Raw genomic sequence first — 12,387 nt, forward strand, 5'->3', positions numbered from 1 at the left:
AAGCTTTCATTGCTCACCTTGTGATATTAAAACTCATTTGATGTGTTATTAATATGCTGTTCAGGAAATGGAACTTCTGTTGCTAATATTTTTCCTTTGCAGGCCAAATTAGAATTATCAACCTTTCCAGCAGTTTTTTTTATTATTTTTTTTATTTTAATGTTATTTTAAAATGTTGCATATAGATGTAAAAAACATTATAAATATAGTTTTTAAAAGTATCTCTTTCAGATAACATTGTCCCTCTGGGAGTTTGTTCAGGACTTTTCAGTATTTTTTTTTATAGTTGTGTTTGTCATAGTAATTCGACAAACCTGTTAGTGCTCAAGTATTTGAATCCTCAAGATCTACATTGACCGGTGACCTGAATTCAGATATCCTAGCTATATCTCAGTGAGAGAAGGACAACCTTGTAAACTTCAATGCCACCAAAACTCGATCCTGTCTGATCGCTTGCAAGAAAGAACTCGCATCACTCCCCCTTATCTTCAGTAATACTGAGATAAGAACAATCAGATTTCCCTTCTTGGACTGACCTACACCTCTATTCGTACAACCACATTTCAATTATAGCTTCTGCAGCTGCCAAAAGACTTGGTATACTTTTTCGCATACGACACTACTTCTCACCTTTACAGCTGTTAACTATACAAAGCCATCCAGCCATGGAATATTGCTCCTATATTTAGGGTGGTGCACCAGAATCCTTACTAAGATTGCTCGATTCTATCCAGAAGAGGTCAATCAGACTAACTAATGATCCATCTCTCACATACCTACTTCAATCTCTCCCTCTCTCACAGATATGAATTTCTGCCTTGTGTCCTTTCTACAGATATTTTCATGGAAAGTGCTCTATTGAATTGGCCACTATAATTTCTCCTTTCTCCTCCAAAATCATTAAAACAAGAGCCACTGCTGACCAACACCCTTTTACAGTCAACTTTAAAACTCATAAAACCAACTTCACTGCCTCCTATTCTGTTACATCTATTTCTGTCCTCTTTGGAACAGTCTTCCCCCCCCCCCCCCCCACTCTGCCTTTCCCAAAGATGTGAACTAATGTTGAACAGATTCCTTTTTGCTTCTGTTCCTCTTGCCTATACACAGACTATTGTGCTATAGGTTTTGTGTGTGGATCAGATTTTAAAAAAAAAAAAAAAAAAAAAAAAAAAAAAATCAGAATTAACTATATTAGAAAAAGATCTAATATGTTTGGATATGTTTGAACAGCTATTCAGGGGTAATATTATACACATGGCATGTGACACACATGTAATTCATTGTTTTTTCATTTATCAGACAAGTAGTTGTTAGCAAACTGAAAGTCTGATATGATTAGACAGACAGGTCATTATCGGATATATGATATTAGATTTCCCAAATGCCGTACATTCTCTTACCCTAGGAACAGTAAATTTGATAGACACCAAGATATTTCTGAACCTTATGGAAATCATAAAAAGAATTTAAAGCCTAGTTTATAAAAGAGACTGATGAAGGCATCTTTTAATGACTCAAAACCAAAGATTTTGATTCACACCTAAATATGATATAGAAATGAGCTCTGTATCTGAAGTTTGTGTTCATTTGGCAGTTTTGTGTGTGTGTGTGTGCATGCATTCAGTAATTTATGGCTGGCTAGTTTTTTTGGGGGTATACATCATCATCAAATTCCTGGCATGTACCCTCAAGGGATGTACAAGATATGATAGTACTATATGAAAAATTTACATCATTACTAACTTCCTATCCATAATTTACCTCCAAATCAGTCTGTTACTTGTCAAGACTCCAACATTATCAGATCTTATATTTCTATCATCTAAGGCACTTTGTACCATATCAATCCATCTATATCTTGGTCTTCCTCTGGGTCGTTTTCCTGCCAACCTGGCAGAGAACACTTGTTTTCCTAATCTTTCTTCGTCCATTCTGTTTAAGTGAACATGCCACCTGAGATTAGCTCTGCTAATGAATTCCTGGATGCTGACAATGTCAAGTTCTTTCCTAATATCCTCATTTTTAATATGATATTGCCATTGATGCCATCTGTTCGTGCCTCTAATCTTTCTCAGGACTCGCATATCTGCGGTCTTTGGTCAAGTGTTTTACTTCTGACCCAGCTCTCAGATTCATAAGTTAAAACTGGTTTGAACACTGTCTTGTATACAGCTAATTTAGTGTTCCGATTAATTTCTCTCTTATTCCATATGAATTTATTCAATTGACTGCCTACCATACCAGCTTTGTTGATTCTGTTGCCTGTTTCCATATTTAATTTACCATCTTCAGTAAAAAATTGTGCCTAATTAACTGAAATGTTTTACTTGTTCCACAGGTTCTCCATTCACAACACAGTTGACATTTTCAATAATTCTACCTAATTTTATTGTCTTTTTAATGCTGACCTTCATACCATATCTATTACAACAGTTATTCATTTTAGTCAGGGAATCTTGCAAACTTGTAGCAGATTTATTTAGAAGTATAACATTCTCCGCATACTGCAAAGAGCTGACATTAACATCTTCAATTCTGATATCATGTTTGATACCACTTTCCTTCATAATGTGATCCATATAGATAATGAATTACAGAGGGGTAATATACATCCTTGTCTGACACCAGATTTAACATTAAACCATCTTCCTGTACTTTCTTCACTTCTAACTGCTGACTTACAATTCAAATAAAGACTAAGTATTGCTTGATATAATGCCCCATTGACACCATATAACTGCAGCGTATTAAAGCTTCTCTCTTGGCAGCTTGTCATATGCCTTTTCCAGATCGACAAAACTTAAATACAGATCTTTGTTATATTCCCATGCTTTCTCAACTATTTGTCGTAAAATGAAGATCTGATCCTGACAGCCTCTATTTGACCTGAATCCAGCTTGTTCTTCACCAAGTTTCCCTTCCACAATCCTTCTCAACTGTTTCTCAAGTATACTTGCATAGATCTTGCCAGGAACACTCAGTATGGAAATACCTCTGTAATTCCCTTTTTATATATGGGTACTATTAGAGCTCTACTCCAATCATTGGGAATTCGTCCATCTGTCCAGGTTTTCTGAACTATGCAGTGCAGCCACTGTAAGACTTTTATACCACCATACTTCAGCATTTCTGGTCGAATATCATCCAGACTCTTTAATTTTTACCTTCATTTTTCCTAAAATATGGATGCCTCTGTTTTTAGTATCCAAGTAAATCCAAACTTTTGTCAAATGCAGTGAATGAGCTGTGTGAAATTATCAAGCTATGAGTGATCTTTTTATAAACATCGAGCTATGTGTTATTTGTCTTCCTTCCCCATATTTTTAATGAGAAATATAGAAATAGAAGTTTGATGTTTTTGAAGTTTAATCTAAGTCTGGCTTACGCAAACCTGCGGAGGTTCTATAACGTGGTTCCACCGTGGTCTCCAACCTTTGTTCTTAAAGCGGTTGTTCAGAATGGAGACCACGGCGTCATGCCTCCGCACACGGACCCCATGGGTGCGGAAGCAACACTGGCTATATGAGACTATGTCTCACTGTAGTAGCAGCCAGCCCTACAGAGTGAGTCGTCACTACCCCATCGAGCTGTGCGGGCTCAAGTAGGCAGGGCATTGATCCTCGTTCTGATAAGGTCAATATACTCAAACCCAGGGAGGTGTCTGGTGCCATCCCTTACCCAATCATGCTGGGGAGGCACCAGATATGACTCTTTTAAAGGAGCACCATCTACAGAACAGTGCAAGAGAGATGCCCACCTCTTGTATTCTGCGGGTGTTGACTCCATTAAGGTACCCTGATAATGGGACCAGCCTTTAGCCCACCTAAAGTCTTCTTGTATTAATGGGCTATAGAAAGCCTCTCTGCAAATAGGGGAAGAATATAGTTCTAACTTTGCAATTCTTGACAGCTGCAGGCGTGGGATCAGCCATCTAAGTGATGGAACCCTGAGCCCACCATCCTTCACTCTTGGGTGGAAATATGCAGTAGGGGTGTCAGGCGGCAGTCAGAATGGATAGCCCTGTCCATTCGGGACAGTACCAAAATATATGTCCTACCAAGCACCAACTTGTGGTAAAAGCGAGGCAGGAGATAATGGGAAAGGAGAAACAGTCTTTGCTGGGGCTTAAGAGGAGCTTACCTCAAAGAAGCGATCCCAGCTTCTATGATAGAAGGGACAGAAGACCTTTCCTTTGGGGTGAACATGATACCGAGGTATCTCCACTCTTCCAGGATGGTCAAAGCATGTAACGGGCCTCCCATGCAGGAAAACTCTATAGTCTCGACCTTAAGCTTCTTGTCATGACCAGAGGGGACAAGAGCTAATGAGCAGGACTTCTCTACATTAATAGAAAGGCCTCGAATAGAGAAGTCAACTGCCCGGTCAAGGAGTTCCTGCAAGCCTATCTTAGTAGAGGCTACGAGAATAAGATTGTCTGCAAAGGCCATAGCATTAAAGGAAGAAGCACCTAGAGAGTAGCCTATAGGGCTAGGAAGAGAGTGAAGAAACTCATCTATGACGCAGTTAAAGAAAAGGGGAGATAGAGGATCACCCTGCACTACAGGAATAGAAGTTGAACTTGACCCTGTAGTGATGGAGCTGCCCAAGTATAGTTCCATCACGTATGAAAGAAAGGGTTCTGGACATCCAGCAATAGACAGCGCTCGAAGGAGAGCAGGAAGGGAGACGCTATCAAAGGCCTTAAGGTGGTCTGTCAAAAGCCTTAGCAAAATCCAAAAGTATCATGGTGTATCCATTCTCCCTGTATAGTTCAATGGTAACATTGTTATAGAATATGAGCAAGTTGCTAAAACATGACTTCCCTTAGTAAACCCATGTTGTTCATTGCAAAGTAGAGATTCACTGTCAGCCCATTTCTGAATGCGGGCCCTAACAATTTTTTTCCACTCCTGAGATACTAATTGGCCGATAGTTGGATACATCAGTCTTTGCACCACCCTTGTGCAATGGAATTACCATACATTCCTTCCATTCCTGCAGAATCTTCCCTGTTCAGAGACTCGTACTAAACATTCTGGTCAAAGGAATGGCCAGTTCAGCTGAACACTCTTTTAGCACATGCTGATATTCCATCAGTCATTATTGCTTAATTCTTACTCAGTTTGTGCAACAGCTCTAATACCTCGGCCTCACACCTGCATTTCTTCATCTGGTGAAGAGGTAACAGTGAGCTCAATGTTGCGTTCACCAGGTTGATAGCTTTTAACAAAATCGGCACTCATTAACTGAACAACCTCTTCTGCATTTATAACACCCTCACGCCATCTGTATTTAGAAGAGTTATTCTTTCTTTTACTTACAGCATATCGATGGAATTCTTGTGGGTTGTCTTTAGCACACCAAGCCAGTTTCTTTTCATAATCAGACTTTGCTTTCCAACAACAGTTGTGATTCTAGCCTACTGCTTATAACGTTCATAACGGACGTCATCCTTATGCAAACAGTATTCCTTCCACATCGTCCTTTTCTTATGAATCTCTTTCTTAATAAGATTACACATCCATTTGACTCCTACTCTATTTATTCTTCGAACTCTCGGGACACATTCTGATATCCCATAATTTAAGTATTGTTTCAATCCTTCTCATGCATTGTTAATATTCTTTCCATCCAGCAACTGATTCCATTCCATTGGACTCAGTATACTCCTCAGTTGGTCATAATTTCCTGCTTTGTAGTTCAGCATGTAACCTTTCTTAAATGGAACATTCATAAACTTAGTCACTTCCCAAGTGAGTAGCGCATAATCACTATCATCAACTGGAGGCAGAATAGTTACGTCTTTAACTGAAATGCCTTCTGACACTATAATAAAATCTAACACTCTTTGTCCTCAAGTTCCTTCTATCACATGCTGCTTCAGGAAGTTGTCCTGCAACAGCTCAATAAATGTATTTTCATTCTTCTCATGAGATTGTACTGCTACCCAATCAATATTTGGATAATTAAAGTCTCCCGTTATGATTTACTCTTTTTCACTCATCTTTTCTGTTTTGTGATGCATTTCTTCATCACCAGCAACTGATCCACCAGGTCTGTAACAACACCCCACTATGTAATTTGTCTTGTTAGATTCCACCTCACACCAGATGACTTCAAACTCAATGACACGTGAAATATTGTTAGCAGTATTACTACATTCGTAGGTCTCAACTCTAACTGGATTTAAGTCATCCGATATCATTGGCAGCATGCCCCCTCCTCTCCTATCCACTCTATCCTTCCTAGAAATACTGTACCCATGACACTCAATACTAGTTAGTAGGTCTGATTCTGATAGCCAGGTCTCACTAATTCCTACAATCTGAGGTTGCAACATATTGACAAGGGACTGAGGTATATAGTAAGCTGGAGATTAGTAAAGTAGATAAAGGTAACTAGTTTCAAATGATACTTGAAAGTTTGCAGAATGGATGTCTTTAGAATTCTGGTTATTTGTTTTGGTATGCGGTGGAGGTAGGGATTGTGATATCACTAAAATCCTTTTGAAGCATAGGTTTTGTATTGTGGGTAATGATTTTTGTAGGAACTGTAGTCATTAGATAAGGTGTAGTGTATGTGGCTGAGTTCTCCTGCAAGAAAGGCCTAATTGGAGCAAAGATTATAGGTTCTATTGGTTAATTTTTATGATGTCTACAATCATGCATATGGTCAATCAGGCCTTGCCTCTTAATACTACTCTAAAAATCATTTTTAAAAAATGCTCCAATGTATCAAGTTTAGAAAGAAAAGACTTTATAGACTTTATAGACTCTTCATGTGCCCTCAGAAATTAGCCCAGTACAAATGCATAAAACTTCCCAAAATATGGGAGGCTCCCAGTTTACAATGTGGCCCACAGATCCCACTTATTATCATCATTATTATTATTATTATTTTTTTTTTTTTGTATCCTTGTGTGTGTGTTTCAGATTGTACTGAAATGTTTGACTTAGACAAAAATTAGAAGAATTAAATATTGTTTATAATCATTCTTTCCCACTGCTGTATTACTCCATTAAGCCTCCAACATGTGTTCCTCCCAGCACTTAAGCCTTATCACGCACACGTTCTTTTTGCATTTGGCTGGCACAGTTTTACAAATAGTTAAATGTATATCATGAAAGTTTCAATTTTTTTCAGTAACTTTTATTTCTAAAATTAATAAGAAAACAATGAAAAAGAAATCACTATGTTGTGCTGGTAAGAACTTGATAATAATTAGAAAATTTTTTTTATGAAAAAAATAGACATTTTACTTTTTTTTATGCTTAACAGACTCTGTTTATTAATACTTCTTCTTATTCCAAGAAAATCAATACTGAAGTAACAATATCAGTAAATAAATTTTTAGTTTTCTTTTTATATCCTTCAATTTGTAGGACAATTGGCCACCCCAGCCAGGAGTGCTGGCTGGGGTGGCCAATTGTCCCATTTTGCCCTGGCTAGTCTCAGAATCCATATGCTTTGTCCTACATTCCTGTATTTCATAATTGATTGATTATGATTTGGGGAAGAGGAATTAAATAAAATCAGTTTTGTAAACTAGTGTATAGCCATTAGGAAATGACATTTGCATGCAAAGTGCTTGGTTCCCCAAAAGGAAAATACCATTCTAAGTCCAATTCTAGTCACCAACTAGAGTAACATTTCTTGAGCTGTTTCATCTCTTGCATATCTCATGGAAACTTGGATTTGTAATCCTGTAACTCAATAAAATTGACAATATGAACTTGCACTATTTTGGATAGTTGTTAGAGTTAAGGAACAACAAGATGGCAGCAGTTGGCTGCCATACTCCCTTCCCTAAATTCTGTTTATAATCACTGATAGTCTTAGGCCAGCTATATTTAAGTGGCTAAGGGCAGAGAATAGGTGCCCCACAGTTTCCAAAAGAATTCGGGCTAAAGTGTCATCCATTCCTTTGGGGAATAAAAAGCATTGGTAAATTTATGTATTATGATCTGTAATAAAGCTGTGAATAAACTATTTTTTGTATTATGAATTAATCATTCATTCATTTTAGGTTCCACAATTTTGCAGACTGATCAAGCAAGTGCTATCACACATTCTTAGTTATATAGTCTAAATACAAAACTAATCTTCTAGAATGGAAAGCAATATCAAATAGAGTTGATGTGGACAAATATCAGAATGGGGAACTGAACAATTGATGAGACTTATTTGTGCCTATGGTGGAGAAGTGGAAGTGGAGAAATTTTTTGAGGCTTTAGAGAAAACATCTGACACAATGAAAAAGGAAAAGTTGATTCTTGTTGGAGATCTAAATAGCAGAGTAGGAAATGGTTGTCAGACATACGAAAATATTTGGGGAAAATTTGGAGAAAAGATCAAAGCTAATAATAATGGAAAATACCTGCTGGATTTCTGCTCAGAATATCGACTGGTTATTACTAATACAATGTTCCAACACAAAAATGTGCATAAATTCACATGGGGAGAAGAGGCAAGGAATGTGACAAGTCTCATTGACTATGTTATTGTTGATGGTGATGTTTTCTCACTGGTGCAGGACACTAGAGTGTACAGAGGATTTGAAATTGAAAGCAATCACCATTTAGTCTTAAGCAGGATAAAATTAAATTTCATATTGAAAAGAAGAACATGTAAGAAAGTTTTAAAGCGAATAAAAGTTGAGCTGCTCTCAGAAGTAAACTGTAGAATAAAATACACAAGCATTATTCAAGAAGAAATAAGAGTTTAAAAACAGAAACCAAACCTTGGAGATTCACTGGCAAGCCCTGAAGAAAACATTGATTGATTCAGCCAAAGAGGCATGTGATGAGGTTATCTACAAGGATAGAAAAATCAACTCCATGGTGGGCACTGGAAGTTAAAGAGGCAGTGAAGGAAAAGAAGAAAGCATATTAATAGTTCCTGGTGAATAAATCAGCTTGTGCTATTAAAGAAAACAGACATGTAAGAACGCTAAACTGGAAAAGTAGCTGAACAAAAGTCATGGGAAGACTTTGGTAAGAAAATAAATATTAGGAAGGTGGCAAAATATTCTGGAGGCTGTGGGAAAAGCTCAGAAATGGAGGAAAGAGTGCTGTAAAAGGAATTACAGATAATAAAGGTGATAAGAAAACTGGAAAAAGATAACCTTTAACCGAGTAATTACTTCGTAAAATTGCTAAATGAAACGAGCAATAACAGCACAGTGGTAAAAAAACACTCAGCGGGGATGCAGTCAGGAATACATATCCATAAAAGATGATATTCGACCAGAAATGCTGTAGTATGGTGGTATAAAAGTCTTACAGTGGCTACACTGCATAGTTCAGAATGTCTGGACAGAGGGACAAATTCCCAATGATTGGGATAGAGCTCATAGTACCATATATAAAAAGGAAAATAAAACAATGTGAGAATTACAGAGATATTTCCCTACTGAGTGTTCCTGGTAAGATTTATGCAAGGATACTTGAGAAACGGTTGAGAAGGATTGTGGAAGGGAAACTTGACAGATTCAGGCCAAATAGAGGCTGTCAGGATCAGATTTTCAATTTACAACAAATAGTTGAGAAATCATGGGAATATAACAATGATCTGTATTTAAGTTTTGTAGATCTGGAAAAGGCATATGACAAGGTGCCAAGAGAGAAGCTATTCCAAATGCTACAGTTATATGATGTTATTGGGGCATTATATCAAGCAATACTTAACTCATATTACGAATTTAGGGACAAAACACACGTGCTGAAATGATTATTTTACTTATTATTAATAAAATAACACTTGACGTTTCAACCCCTGTATTGAGGTCATCATCAGAAAGATACATGTGTATAGGAAACCAAGCTACATGCTCTTGCACTCTATGAAGGTAAATTAAATCTACGCTGTTAATTAATCTTTTTCTTAGCTTGACCTCTAGTGATAAAAAAAATAAATAATTAATAAATAAAAAACTACAATGAACTGTTAAAGTCCTCCTGTTCGAAGATTCTTCTGGATTTGTACAGTTCAGATTGTTATACTAAGATTTCCTTCTGGACTTGTACAGTTCAAGTTGTTATTGAATGATGGGGAGGGGGACACTTCAATGAGTCTTCTTGTATTGAGATTTTTCTTTGGCTTGTTCTGGTTGCTATTAAGGTTGCAAATGGGTCCTCCACATTCTTGGAATGGTTAGGCCATCATTTTTGTTCAGATTTGGATTGTGTTTGAGCATTTCACGTGCTGCTTTAAATTTCCTCTTGAACCAGGTTTTGGTGCGGTGTAGGGTCTAGGTATCTTTCCAATTAATTCTGTCATGTGTTTGGAGTGCTTGGTCAGAAAGGCCGGTTTTACCAAATTGGAGGTATTTAATGTGTTGTTTGTGTTAGTCCTCCCTAATTGGGATGGTTTGCCCTGTTTCCCCTATGTATGGTAGGTTACATATGCATTGTATTTTATAAACCCCTTTGTGCTAGGTGTGGAAGAGGATCTTTGGAAGAACTGAGTACGTGTCTTAATTTTGTCGGGGTTTAAAGGTGGTTTTGATGTTGTATTTGATCAGACAACTTACATAGAAAAAATAAACCATTTGGTATTGAACCACAACACCTACCAAATGGTAAACTACCATGCCACGAAATGCATCAAAAAGAAAACAACTGAATTAAATCCATTAGCACATGGCCAGAAGAAACAACTAAAAAATTAATACCTCATTATGCCAGTACGTCCGATTGTTGAAGGAATCGACAGTCCAAATTACCACTCAGCCAAAAAATGAACGATCACACTCAAGGAATTGGTAGGTCAGTCCCCTTCCTACACAAAAAGATACACATTTCATAAACAAAATTAAAAACATTACACTCAACGACTAAGATTTATTAGTCAGCTTTGACATAACTTCCCTTTTCACCGATGTCCCAATCAATGATACTATCTTGCTCCTACAGAACATATTTCCACACGACATCACAGCCCTCTTTGCTCATGTACTCTGCTCTGGATATTTCGTGTGACAAAATAATTTTTACCTGCAAAAAGAGGGTACAGCCATGGGCTCAGCACTTTCCACCCCCAATAGCTAATTTTTATATGGAAGACTGAGCAATGAGCTCTAGAGCCGGCATGCCTAAAGCCCAGAATTTGGCTCAGATACGTCAACAATATTTTTGCCATTTGGCCCCACAGCCGTGAAGCACTAATTACATTCCTTAGCCACCAGAACAAACAACACAAGCGTATCCAATTCACCATTGAAATAGAAAAAACAACTCTCTTCCGTTCCTAGACACTCGTCACACGTCTTCCTTCAGGCTGTCTCTCCTTCTCAGTCTACCTTAAACCTACACACACAGGCCTCTACATACACAAAAATTCTTATCATCACCCAACACAAAAACTAGGAGTCATAAGCACCGCTAAACACAGAGCTCAAACTATTTGTTCAAATGAACAATCTCTAAACCAGGAATAAGAGATCATTTATTAAAAAAATGGATATAGTAAAAAAACTTCACAAGATCCTCCACACAGATACCAGTAAAAACAAAAAAAGATTTCAAGAATGCTATTGCCATACCTTATGTTAGAGGCATTTCCAAAAAAATAGAACACTACACAAATACAACATTAAAACCACCTTTAAACCCACAAAATTAAGACACTTCTTTCCTCCAAAGATCCCCTTCTACACCTAGCCTACCCAGGGGTATGCAAAATACAATGCACACGTAACCTACCATACATAGGGAAACAGGGAGGACCATCCCAATTAGGAAGGACAAACACAAACAACACATTAAATACCTCCATTTTGGGGAAAAAAACCTTTCTGACCACGCACTCCAAACACATCACAGAATTGATTGGAAAGGTACCAAGTCCGTACACTGCACCAAAACCTGGTTCGAGAGGAAATTTAAAGACGCGTGTGAAATGCTCAAACATAATCCAAATCTGAACAAAAATGATGGCCTAACCATTCCAAGAATATGGAGGACTCATTTGCAACCAGAACAAGCCAAAGAAAAATCTCAATACAAGAAGACTCGGTGAAGTTTTTTTTTTTTTTTTTTCCCTCAACATTCAATTTTTAGGGAGGTAAAGAATATCAAAATCGACCATATTCACTTAGGAAAGCATGACCAGAAACACCACCAGAAGGTACTAACAGGGTCACAAAGATACAGAAATAACACAAGGCAGTAAATAGAGTAAAAAACTATTAGGCATAACTGAACAGTTCATTAGTAGTTGGGTACATAATATGGTTTCACATCAGGTTATCAAAGTTACGACCGTTAGCAGTGATGCATGCCTGACACTGACGATGCATTGATTCTTTCCACGTGGTCGATGTCAGAGGCAACTGCCGTTTCGTACACTATGGCTTTAAGCGTCCCCCACAGATAGAAATCAATG

General features: G+C 37.5%; 1 protein-coding gene across 1 annotated transcript in view; it reads left to right on the top strand.

Moving 5' to 3' along the window:
- TER94 (Transitional endoplasmic reticulum ATPase TER94) overlaps nt 1–12,387 on the top strand; it is a 258,536-nt gene that overhangs the window by 65,956 nt on the left and 180,193 nt on the right. The gene's annotated exons all lie outside the window — the stretch shown is intronic.

The sequence above is a fragment of the Typopeltis vanoorti genome, chromosome 25, assembly GCF_054136105.1.
Source record: "Typopeltis vanoorti isolate ZY-2024b chromosome 25, IOZ_Tvanoo_1.0, whole genome shotgun sequence".
Taxonomy (NCBI): domain Eukaryota; kingdom Metazoa; phylum Arthropoda; class Arachnida; order Uropygi; family Thelyphonidae; genus Typopeltis; species Typopeltis vanoorti.